Here is a 13,838-nt window from a genome sequence, read left to right as displayed (position 1 = left end):
TATGTGCAACCGACTCATTTCCGACGGTTTTCATGTTTTCATTATCCTTTGTTTTCTTAAGGCTGTTAGGCTGCTAGGCGTCAGAATGAAAAAAAAAATGTTACGATAAAGTTCAACATCTTAAAAAATAAAGATCACGATATTGAAAAAGGCGTGGAATGATCTAAAGAAGTGCTACTAATGTATTTCCGACGGTTTTCATGATTGTACTATTCTCCTAAGTCTGTCATTCTAATGTGCTTCTGTTCGGCTGATCGATATTATTAAAACATTTAAATAACTGTAAAAGTTAACAAGGTCACCAACTTCACAAAAATTATAAAATAAAGAAAAAAAATGACAAAATAAAAACTTTCTCTGAAAGTGATTTTTTCTTTATATGTATCCTTTAAGTAACAACAATAATCTTTAAAACTTCATTAAGTGCCGTTTTATTGTTGAAATAACATTTCTATGACATTAATTTTTTTGGCCGCCAGGCCGCCAGGCCGCTGGGCCGCCAACTTCACAAAAATGACACAATAAAAAAATTCTCTAAAAGTGTTTTTTTCATTTTTATATATCCTTTTAATAACAATGATTATCTTTAAAACTTCATTAAATGCCGTTTTATTGTTAAAATAACATTTCCAGCACACTAAAATGTTTGGCTGCCAGGCCACTAGGCCGCTGGGCCGCCAACTTCACAAAAATGACAAAATAAAAAAAAATTATGAAAGTTATTTTTGCTTTTAATATACCCTCTAAATAACAATAAATATCTTTAAAACTTCATTAAATGCCGTTTTATTGTTAAAATAATATTTCTGTAACATTACTTTTTGGCCACTAGGCCGCTGGGCCGCCAACTTCACAAAAATGACAAAATAAAAAAAATCCCTGAAAGTGATTTTTTCTTTTTATATATCCTTTAAATAACAATAATTATCTTTAAAGCTTCATCAAATGCCGTTTTATTATTAAAATAATATTTCTGTAATATTAATTTTTTTGGCCGCCAGGCCGCTGGGTCGCCAACTTCACGCCGCCAGGCCGCTGGGCCGCCAACTTCACACATCTAGTAATCTTTTTAAAATTGTATTAATTTAATTTGTGCGCCGAGATTAATGTATGAATAAAATAAACAATCAGATACTTTGAACGTAACCACAGAGCTATCATTTTGGCCACATGACTACCTCTGTCACGACAGAGCTGTTTCGCTGTATAAAGATCACATATTTTCTTAAATAACTAATGCTTTAATCTGATTCCAATTCCATTTGGTTTCTAGACGTTTTATCAACTTGAAACGTGTATGTTTTTAATCTGAATCGCCATTTAGATGAAATTTTGTGTAACATAATCTGTTTTATGATGAAATGGTCCATTTCAACATCAAATTCCTATACTCGGAAACGCTGCAACTACTACATTTCAAAAACAATTACAACAACTCTGTGATTAATGCTTCCGAGGGATCACTTTGTTTCCAAATTTTTTAAGTTTTCTGGAATCTGTTATCAAATCAACATGGTATAACATTGTTCGAAGTTCGATAGTTGGTGTAGAGTTTACATTAAAAAAAAATGACAGCGATTTACCATATACCTCCGAAAGAGGTAGCTCTATCGTTTACCAGGCGTTCCATTTATAGCGTGTACATTCAACTACATTGCTAATAACGTTCAAAGAATACTAGGACAGTCAGATGTAACGTAAATTTGGCTATATTGTCTAAGCAGTTAGCACAATAATTCACATTATTCAAGCACTCTCATTACAATAACAAAATAAAGCAACTGCAATGTAAAAAGATTTTTAATTTCAGTAAAATATAATTTAAATCTTTATATATTGCATATCTTTCTAAATTGGCGATTGTAGCTATATAATAGAAATTGAGCTTTTTATTTTTCAAAAGTAATGCTTACTCTTCAAAACTTGAAGCGAAAACCTTGTATCTTTTACAAAAATAATATATTGAATATCTGGCTGAATTGCATTTTGTGAAATGTTTATACTTGTAATTAAGTTTATTGGACCTAAACTGAGTAATTTTCCGCGTCCCATATTATTTAAGTCTCGCATTCGAATATATCGCAATCGGATTTTTCGTATCTAATGTTACATTTGTATTTATTTTCTTGATTACAAAAAAGATGCATGGTCAGAGTACTCAATGATTTCTAAAATATCAAAATTTGACAGTGAATTGAAAACTTCAGCTGTCCTTATATGTATTTAGTAAAAACTTTAAAAATTCTTCTTCTCTCAAATGACCTCCACCAAACATTGTACAAAAACTATTGTAAAATCCTTTCTAGTGAACCATCATCGAATCTGTCAAAAACTAAAAACGTAAAAACTTTTAAATAATATTCGTCTCTGAAATGACAAAGGCTCGAGCTAAGATATTTGTCATAAAACATTTGTCAGCGGACTTTGTTAAAATTCTGCTTTGCTGTCAAAATGGCCCACGCCGATGGAGATTTGCTTACATATCTTGGGAAGAAATCGTTTCCTCTGAGATAAGACATTGCGTAGATAACCCGTATCAAGTATGTTCAAATTATAGCCATGGGGTCTTTCTTTTTAATTATTTTTTCATATTGGGTACAATTGTATTATAAAATGTCTGCAATTTAATAAAGGTCTAATGAATATTATTTGCTTCGTTCATTGAGCGTACGACAAAAAATGGTAAACAAGATCAATAAGAAAAGGCTGCGTTCAATGAAGGCAACCCCCATACGACCTAGCAAATTAGTCCATAAAGGCTGGACATGAAAGACGGTGCTGGAGGCATATTATACATTTTGGTTTTAGTTTGGCTCTTCCTGTACGTCAAAATCCGACTTTGAGGTTGTTGAGACTAATGTTCAGAAATATTTGGGTGTAAACTTACGAATTGTCCGTTTGTATATTGTATTGATCGCTTTTTAATGTTTCGGAGTCGATTGACCTACCTTTCGAATACTGACCGCAATGTTTATATTACCGGTTTGCAATGTGAATCGTCACTCAATGACCCAAATTCCTGCGCAGAGGTCCCCCTTTGCTAAACAGACCACTGTCATCAAAATCTGGAAACAAAGTGATCCATCGGAGGCATTAATCACAACAAATTTACAATAGAATTGCAGACTCGGTGTCATTGAGTCTGTACATGAGAGAAATTAATATGTGCAACATCCCTCACGCCCCTTAGAACCGGCTTGAGCGGTACTCAATTATCAACACTTAATAAAGCTGGCATCAAAGATCCCGAAGGACCAGAAAATATATCAACACTGAAGTGAAGTACGGGGCAACGTTTTACAGCTGCCACACAGCACTTGAAACCTGCTGTTGTGAAGTATTAAAATCTGGAAACAAAGTGATCCCTCGGAAGCATAAATCACAACAAAATTACAATAGAATTGCAGGCTCGGTTTTATTGAGTCTGTACATGAGGGAAAATGAATATGTGCAACATCCCTCATGCCCCCTAGCACCGGCTTGAGCGGTACTCAATGCTCAACACTTAATAAAGCCGACATTCATGTTCCCGAAGGACCAGAAAATATCACAACACTGTAGTGATGTACGGGGCAAGGTTTTACAGCTGCCACACAGCAATTGACACCTGCTGTTGTGAAGTGTAAAAATCTGGAAACAAAGTGATCCCTCGGAAGCATTGATCACAACAAACCTCATTTGTCACGGAGAAATTTCACTTGATGATCTGAACAGTGATCGACCCCTAAACTACTAATCCGACTAATCCCTAAACTGCTCTCCCTATTAAGCTAAGCGGGCAGGTCCAAAGATCATGATAGCAGAAAAATAAATCGTTTTACGCTTGCTTCGATGACAACCGTCTAGCAATTGGTGTAGGAATATCATAACTGTTATAAAAATATTCAGTGTGTAAAATGAGAACCGATGATTTCTGTGTAAACGTATTTTCGGCTTGATAATTCGTTCAAAATGTAGATATTGTTCATAAAGATATTGAAATTTTCATCAAGTTTTACAATTTTCGACAAGAGAAGTGATAATTATTATATTTTCCTCTTTTATGAGCTTTCGAATATTTATCCGCAAACAAAGTTAATTAAGTTAGCTTAATTAATTTTTATGCTATGGATAATCAAAAGAGAAACAATTAAATTTTAAAAGAAACAAGCACACGTGTCCATTCAGTAATTAAACTTTTTTCAATCAAATAAAATATGACAGTGTATTCCCAATTCGAATCGACAATCTATAGTGATTTGAATCCGCTTCTTCAACTCTTAAAACATTATTATGAATATCATGTTATTTGAATGTGAATATTTTCTAAAAGAGTATAATTTTATTTTAGAAGCGGCAACAAAATTGACTGAGGTGTATGACAACGAATGGACATATGCGTATGAAATTTTAGAGCTGCAAATGGAAGAGAAACAAGTGATTCATACATTATTAAACACTTTAATGGTATACAAAAAAAATTTTAAAAATTTAATAATTAAATATTTATAAATTTTTTACCAATGACTTGTGCCGTGTTAAAGAACAATTACATTTTTGACAATTGTTAATAATTATCTATTTTTCGCAATTTAAAAATTATTTTGATATATTGATTTTTACGTTTTTTTAACGGCAAATTTATACTGTCGGAACTTTTAGCAAAGTCTTTGAAAAAGTTCAAAAAACATTAAGCTACCAAAAGAGGTATAAATTGTATTAAAGTCAGTTTCAATATTTCTTTAATGTCATTCCGAACCATTTGTATTCTTTAAAGACCTATCTAAAATTAACATGATTATTTTTTATTTTACTCGTTTCAGGATTTGAATATAAATTGGCTATCATTTATTTGTTATAGCTGATGTTGAAAAGTTATAATAAATTCATATTCATAATTACCCCCTCTGTTTTGTCTTACTTGCAATAAAAATGATTTAATTTGAATATCAGAAATTAAAGATCATTTAAATTGTTTATGTTTTATATTTAAAACCGTAATTCAAATATATTTCTTAAACGCAATACTATCAACATTAATGAAATTAATTAAAGACTTTGTCGGTGACTAACTTTTCTTTAGCTTAATAATTCTACATTCAATACACAGATATATATATATATATTATATATATATAATATATATATATATATATATATATATATATTATATATATATATATATATATATGTTTTTGTTTTAGTTAAATGTTAAATGTATTTTCATTTTATCACAATTAATAAAAACTAAAACTCGATCTTTATAAGAGCTTAATCATATTGAAACAATTGTTATTAATTATAGACTGTGCGAGCAAGACTGCCGCTGGCTAAACATCAATCAATAGAAGTACAAGAATATGTTACAGCATGCGTAGAGATTGCATGGTTGTGCGCTGTCCAAGATCCTCCACTGGAGCTTGATGCAAAATCTTACAAACAGATTTGATACTTACGTATTCAAGATTATACCAATGCGTGGGGAATTTGTTGACTTTGTAGTGTGGCCAGCAGTATTATTTAATAAGGGCGGTCCTCTTCTTTACAAAGGTATTGCTCAAGGGAAGAAGTAATAATCTGACTCAGACAAGAAACCATAAAGTCCAATTCCGGCTGAAACAAGAAACGGTGTATTCATCTTCCACACAACAAGCACATAAACCGACAGACATTTCTCAAACCAATAATGACAGCAATATTAGGTAGGCTATGTATATACCATCAGGAACAAATGCAGCAATGGAGGACGGCCACAAACAAAGGTACCAATCCAACTCAATCATCAATAATTAACATTGTCTTTCAAAACAAATAGAACGTTAGACATTCAGGTATGCATCTGTTTTCAAGTCAATCGTAAACTATATAAATGAACATAGAGTGTGTAACGGATGCAGCGTTTTTATCATATTTAAAGTGTGAATATCAGTCGATCAAGGTTACTAGTTAGAGGTCAACGGCTAAAACTGTAGTACAAAGATAACAGTATACTAAATCATTTCTTTGATTTTCTGGAATTTAATTTTTGTGTCTTTTTCTTCATTTCTAAACCTACTTGTATGAAGACATAATATTACTATCTATGTTATCAAAAAGAGTCCATAAAGTGATACTCTTACATTTTAAACAGTACTGATATTTTAATAATCTTACTAACATTTTAAGTCTTATATTATTACTTGTATTGCTTTTTGTAGTTTCTGCATGTTTTTATCTAATTCTGTATACATATTGTTTCAAAGTTAATAGATTTTTAAATATTAGTATGTACACAGTCGTTTAAATGTATAATTGTTATAGAAGAATTCACATTTTGTTCAATGACAACAATTGTTTCAAGTTATATAGGTCTCGTGCCCTAAATATGAAAAAAGCAATCGATTAAAATATTTAGTGACAAATTACAATAAAGTAAACTATACTGGAAAAAACATAATTCAATAACTATACAATACAAGTACAAATGTTGCTGCAATGCAGCAATAAGGGACTTTAGTGGATTATCTTCCCTTAATAAAACCGAGGTTAACCAAAGTGTAAGTAGGTCCAAATATTTGGAATCCTTTGATTTTATCGATGAGTTTAATGTAAGACAGGTTGATATGTCTTTATCAATTATTTCTACATGCATCAACAAATATGTAAACCTTAAGAAAAAAAATGTTTCATTTATATCAACAGATTTTACATCTTTTTGCAAAAATTTAATCTGAATATTACAAATGATCATAATTAGCCCTAATAAATTAAGTTTGCTACAATGAAATAGGCGATAAAGTCCAAGTTATCCAATAGCTAAGGACCTTCATATTTATAGGAAGTACTCAGGGGAGATTATTCACTAAAAGCTCCGCACAAAAAATATACTCATTACAGATACCTTGCAAAATCATTCCTACGCACAGGTCATTTTCTATTTAGATTACTAATGAACATGATTCCGGATGTTTTAAGTTTGCATAATTATACGTATCGTATGCACAGTCCATGAGATAGGGGCCAGATACTAAATTTAAAAAAAGAATATGCTCTCACTAATGCCTACCTGGTAAGGAAAGTAATTCCAATAGAAACAATACTTACAAGACTTGTAAAGTGACGTGACAATAGTGCAACATTGTTCAGATAGATGATTATAAAATATCAAAGAATGGATATTTTCTTTTTCACCTATAATGCTATTCATTTTCTATAAATATCAACAACTTATCATGGTTACATTTATAAAAATCCATATGTAAATAAGAATAAAAAATCTTTCATCGGCTTTATTTTTCAAAATGTCCGTTAGATCTACATGTTTCGCGGCAAATGGTACATGTATCATGATATAATAAATGGAAACATATCGAATATATTCATATGGTGAAGGGAGACGATTAAGTTTTCCTAACATAGGTTCACATCTCTGTAATATAAGTCCCTGATCAGTATAATCATTTTTGCAGTCAATTTTGTCCGACTAGGTATTTTTAAAATATCTTTTCTAAAACATTTTCAGACTTAAAACTCAAATTACTTCTGTAAATAGATTTCCAAATTTTCACAATGTTATGGTCATCTACTTATAGGTTTCAAATGTATGTAACCAGTTTTGCACAGAAGTGAAATTCATACATAACCCACTGCGTACTACAAAAGATAGTAATTTCCTGTAGAATATACAAATGTGAGAAATAAATTACCAAATTTTAAGTTAATTTATTTTGTCTTTTATACTGCCTGCCCAGCGGTTGAGGCGTGCAATTTGTTCCAGTTCTCATTCATTAATATAACATGCTACGAGTCACCGAAGGGGAAACCAATATATGACTTTAAATTTAAATTAAAGAAATCGGAAGGAACTTTTGGTTCCGAATTTATTTTTAGCTGTAAATCGAAGGAATTAATTAATCAAAATTGGGTCCATGGGCAATATTATTTTTTTTAAATACAAATAACTCCGCGCCTGTGCATTCAAATACACTAGATTTATTTTTGTAGATAAAAAATGTAATATTTTATATATTGAAGACGAATATCAGTTTATCTTCATATGTAAATACTACAATAACAGAATAATAAAAAAAACAATTAAAAACTTACTATTACAGAAATCTATCAGTATATAAATTTACTAACCTATTAAGTTCAAAAAATAAAAATGAGCTTATACGTTTATGAAAAGTTATCATGTATACACTTTTTACAGCAAATGTCTGAAATTAACATCGATGTACATTCTCCAATTGTTTGTTTCCATTGAAAATATATATTCATAATTAATCCTTTATATTTATAAATGTATACAGTAAATGCACAGTTTTTCATTACTACACATGTGTAAATGTTTGTTTATTTGTTTATTCTCATGAAATTATTGAATATGTAAAACGTGATATCCATGCTTTGTTTGTTTATTTTCATTCAGCTATTATATAAATGAATATAATGTATTTTAGATGATGTATTTTGTACAAGTCGTAATGAAAAAAAATCCTGTTATTCTAATATATGTTTCCAGATTTTTTATCTTCCTTGTCCTAACTGTATGTATAACCTTCAATAGTTCACAAGCTGATCATTATTCATATTTACTTACAATTATATCCATCTAAATAAGACCCCCTCAGAATTTGTGTCGCGTAGGAGATTTCAAGTTTTAAAGGATTAAAAATTATTTTCTATCAATTTCGCAGTGTTACAAATTACTTTCGGTCAGTTGTCGTAGTCTCAGTGTCCTATGAAACTCTTTTTTTATCCAAGATCACCAGGAAAGGGAAATGGACAAGGGGATGATATGATATTTGAAAACCTTATGGTATTCATCAAGGTTATAAAATATAAATGTTTGATATCCACGACCGCCTTAATTTCATGAATCACCTTCGTTGCCTATAATTTTCGGAAGTATTTTATTTCTTTCGTTGACTGTTGCGACATTCCTAATTTCAGAGGCGATGGTTCGAAAACCTGAAAACAAGGTATGATCAAAATGCCTTGTGTCTGTTTATATGATTTTGCATTTATAAACGTATTGTTTAATTTTGATCAGTTTTCAAACGTACAAACTTTTACAAACTTTTCCACTCTTTAAATTGATGATTATATATATATGTCAGATGTTGAAATAATTCTCATTATTGTTTCAAATTAATGTTACATGTAGGAAATAAATATGCAGAGCTTCGTCCTTCCCGTCTTTTTCAATATGTACGTCCTCTTTTTCCTACTTAAGCACTGCCATTTCTTTTTCTAAGTTGTCAACGACATCTTTATGAAATTGCGTATTCATCATTGTAGTCAGCCTTTATCAAAGAAAGTGCATATTTATTATAGACATATTTGTTTTCAAATTGAATCATCCACTTTATGAAATGATACAATAAAGTCTGTTAATTTTCAATATACAATAAAATTCAAGACATCTTATCCAAGTGAATTCTTTTTATGAATATTTCAAAATAAAGACTAGAGAAACTATACTTTTAGCCAGAAGTGCTGTTCTTTTTTAATAATGATACCTATGAACATGTTTTCTCTGTTACGATCCATGTGATAAAGAAGTCAACTCAAAACAAGCTTTAATTTGGAACTAATCAGTTTAAATCTATATGAAATACATGAATTTGTGTTTACCCACGGTGTGGAACACATATGCATCTCAAAATTGAGCATCGGTAATTTCCGCTGCTCCAGATGTGAGCTTTAACTTGATATGTGAAGGAGAAAATAGATCAATCGCAGGGTCAGTTTTCAATATTTCAAAAATTTATATAAAATTCAAAGCTTTTTAGAAGAAAATCGAAATGTAATTCTACCCTCCTGACTTTCTCTATAGTTACCCATTTTTGTTCGGATTTTTATGCAGTCTTCATCGAAATATCTTTTTCGTCGTGGGTTCTAGTGTGCTAAAAATACTCAATGCGAATGAAGAAAATGTTGCTGAACGGACTCCAAATACGGAGTTTTCACATAGTCTTACCACCAAACGATGCTTAACAATCAAACACTATTGAAACATTTATTGAGAATGGGAAAGTAAAGAAATTGTTAGTAAAACTTCCAGTCGAGCTTCATATGTTCTGAAGAGATCCATAGGTGATATAGGAAACCATCTTACGGATCACTGCCAATCTAAAGAAACAATTGAAATCCCGTAACTTTGAAAGTACATTAGATCGTGTGTTTGGTAATAAAATATCACTACAACAATAGACTAACTATCTGTTGCTACCATATAAATAAATACAAAACTAAAAATCTGACAAATTCTGCGTATATAAAAATTTTGACACATAGCGAATACTTCTGGTATGATCAATAATTTCTCACTGAGAAAACGTTCCGGGACAAGATTAAACAGCTGACAAATTAAATTGAGCATATATCTGTAAATCTATTGCTGCACATAATTTTCCCCTAAATTATTTAAACTCATATAGATAAAACTTCACTTCAAGATTCCGCAACTGTATTTAACTGTATTTAATAGATTTTAACTCACAGGAATAAGTATTTCTTATCGATTGTCATGCAGTGAATTGCAAGGAATATGCTTCAAAAATTGTCCTCAAAAGAAATATTTTACTTAAGTGTCTAGTAAACAACACAAAATCAAATAAATATTTGTATGACACTGGTAAATGAAGAATCATTAACTTAAATCTGTTTATAATTTTTGGCAGCAAACTGTCATTCTAACTTAATCATTAGACTAGTGTTTAATCATCAACTGTGAGATATTCTTGCACAGAGTACACTCCAGTGTTCGCTATCACTTCCGCTTGTGAGCGAGTTAAACATGACAAAACGCGGATTTAGACTGAAATATAGGTAAAACAGTTCAGTTAAGCTCGATCATTGAAGATTTTTATTTTTATGAGTGGGTCTTACATGGAACAGATTTTTTCCGGTCTGCTTTTTGTGACAAAACCTATATTTTTATAAAAAATCCGATTTCTCACTTCGATTTCTCAAAGATTGTCTTTTTTGTCGACTTCAAGCTTAACATCAAATTTTCGTGCAAACCCTCTTGACCCTTATACAGTAACTATCTAGGTAACAGAAAATGAGAAAATATTTGAGGACAACTCCTTCGTTATGAAAATATTAACACTGAAATTGCCACCGCTAAGGTTTGCTCACTGTACGGTTGCTTGCATAATCTGAAAAACAAGTCGTCCTGTTGCTTGCGAGGTCACGTACTGTTGCTTGCAATAGCGTTTGCATTTCTGATCACTAGACGACTTGTTTGAAAGACGATGATGATGATGATGATGATGATGATGATGATGATGATTAAATAAATAGTGTCCTCTATAAAAAATATTTTTCAAAATCACGTGAAGATGCTTTGAAATAGTTATATAGAAACTTGTGTCATATACGACATACATATATTCCTAAGATCTTGTACAAAATGTACATGTCCAAATCGTAGCAACACATTTTCTGCAAATATGTTCTGAATCAGTGCAAAACAAGTTTAAGTTATAGATATATAAAATCAATAAGCATGGATGGTAGGGCCCGTCTACTACCCGGACTATATCAAGAATGTTGATTTAATTGACGTTAATTATTCCAAGTATTATTTTGATATTCACATTTTCTTACTATGTTAGTCTCAAATGCTTAATATATTTTTATTCAGTGTTGCTACATGTACATTCTTATTTAATCATTTTGATAACTTGTTGTTGTCATTTATATGAACCTTCTGTCGTAAAATTGAATTTCAATGTTGAAGAAAGTATCTCATATTTTAATGTTGGCATGTAGATAAATGAAGTGTTTATGCAGTCAGATTTTATAAGTAACCATCAATTTAGTCATCAATTTGGATTAGAAATGCATCATTTCATTGTTTATATGTGACGTTGTGTATCTTGATCAGACATTAATCAATTTATTAATTAATTATTTCTTGACAAAATAACTCACATTCATTGTGACAACATTGCGAAAAAAACAAGAACCATGGCAATGCCACGAAACCAGGCTTTCAATTATGACAATTGTAAGGAATAAGTAAGTATTTTGTAGAAATAGCAGATGGAATAATTAAAATTATCCTGACCTGATCCTAGGGGGATAATAAAAGTATCTTATCTCTATCTGGAAATCAATTATCTATTTTGAGCAACAGTAGGGTTGACCCTTAAGGGGCTCAAAGCTATCTTAAGTTAGATCTTCACATAAGCTAAATTTAAAGCAAGTTTCATTAAAACACTACTTACTGACCAGAAATTGATTTTCTATTTTTAGTAACAGTAACATTGACCTTGACTTTACAGGACCAAAAAGCAGTCATATGAGCTGGCAGGCGTTCATCAAACTAGACGGTTTCTGTTGAATACCTATATACATATAAATACCTATGTTACATGTAGTATAGTATTTGTGATTAAAATGATATAACATTATACGGCAAAAACAAATGGTCATAATTAGGTCAAATATTATCCAATCACAAAAACCCGACATTATGCGCTAGGGCTATTGATGACAAAGCTTCTGTGGAAGTTTGAACAAAATTCCTTTAGAAATGTAGGAGAAGCTGCGCACACACAATGTTCATTTTATATTCTTTATGAGGGAAAAATGCGCTAGGGCACTTGATGAAAATGCTTATGGAGGCTATTCGTTGCCAAAAATCCAGCCTTGTTGATCTGAGTTGAACAGTTTGTTAATGGAAAAAATACAATTGTATTTCTTTGTATGTAGACTCCAATGTTGCATACTTGGATTGAGTTTGCCGATTTAACATGGTAAACATGCATTTCAACAAAATACATTTTGTTAAACGACAAAATATTAACTGATAGTAGCAATACCAAGTGTTCGAATACTCAAAACAGAAGTTACTTTCGTAGCTTTACATTGTCGAACCATCATGATTCAGATCAGCATAATCCAGCTTTACACGTTTTTCAATAGGAGATAAAATAAGCTCCGCCCATTTTCCCGCCCACTAAATCATCGTAAATAAACGTATTTTCCACTCATTTTCGGTATTTACCGTCGGCGACAAGAAGCGGCGTAGTTTCCGTTTATCATACCTTTTAGGTGTTTAGTTACTAAACATCATTCACTTGCATGATGGCCTACAATCAACATCAGCGGACTTTGAAGGAATATAGGCATATAAGGTTTATAACGTTGTAGACACCACATTTCCTGGAAAAAGGAACTTAAAAAAACAACAACAAAACGCCAGGTTACATACTGCCTGAGGTTAAATATTTTTCAAGGAAGTGAAAACGATTGAAAAGACTATATTCAACGACAAATAAATTTTACTGATGGTATTCCAATTTGCATAGGAATGAGTAACATTTACAGTTAAGCTGCTACCTTACCACTTTCAAATTTTCAAGTCAACATCTGATAAAGATTTTGATACGAATAATTACTAATACAGACCAAATTCTGGCTGTTGTCTTTCCTAGTAGTACTATTAAATTAGTAACCTTAATTCTAGCGCATGACTTGACAAGAAAAAAAAACCTTTAACAATAGTAAAATTATAACCAAAGTTGTATGTAACCTTTCGTACATAACTTTTTATTTTTACCATATATTTTCCCATTTTTTCCCATTTTGTTTTTCAATAAGTAAAATTGAAATGAGTCCAAATGTATGTATGTTGATTATCAATTTATGTATACCTTGTTTATTTTATCTCATAGAAAGCCATCACTTACAAAACTTAATAAATATTCTGTGTAGTATTCCATGTACATAAAAGAAGTTCTCTGTTTTTGATCATATAGACAGCAAATTCTAGACAGCAAGTAACAGCTAATGACAGCATGTATACACATATTTTAGAGCTGTCATTGATTCAGCAAAATGCATAAAAATACCTTAACCCC

The sequence above is a fragment of the Ruditapes philippinarum genome, unplaced genomic scaffold (genome assembly GCF_026571515.1).
Source record: "Ruditapes philippinarum isolate M1 unplaced genomic scaffold, ASM2657151v2 ctg2011_1_1_1_1, whole genome shotgun sequence".
NCBI classification, from domain to species: domain Eukaryota; kingdom Metazoa; phylum Mollusca; class Bivalvia; order Venerida; family Veneridae; genus Ruditapes; species Ruditapes philippinarum.
The sequence above is the reverse complement of the archived record's forward strand: the minus strand, read 5'-3'. Positions refer to the sequence as shown.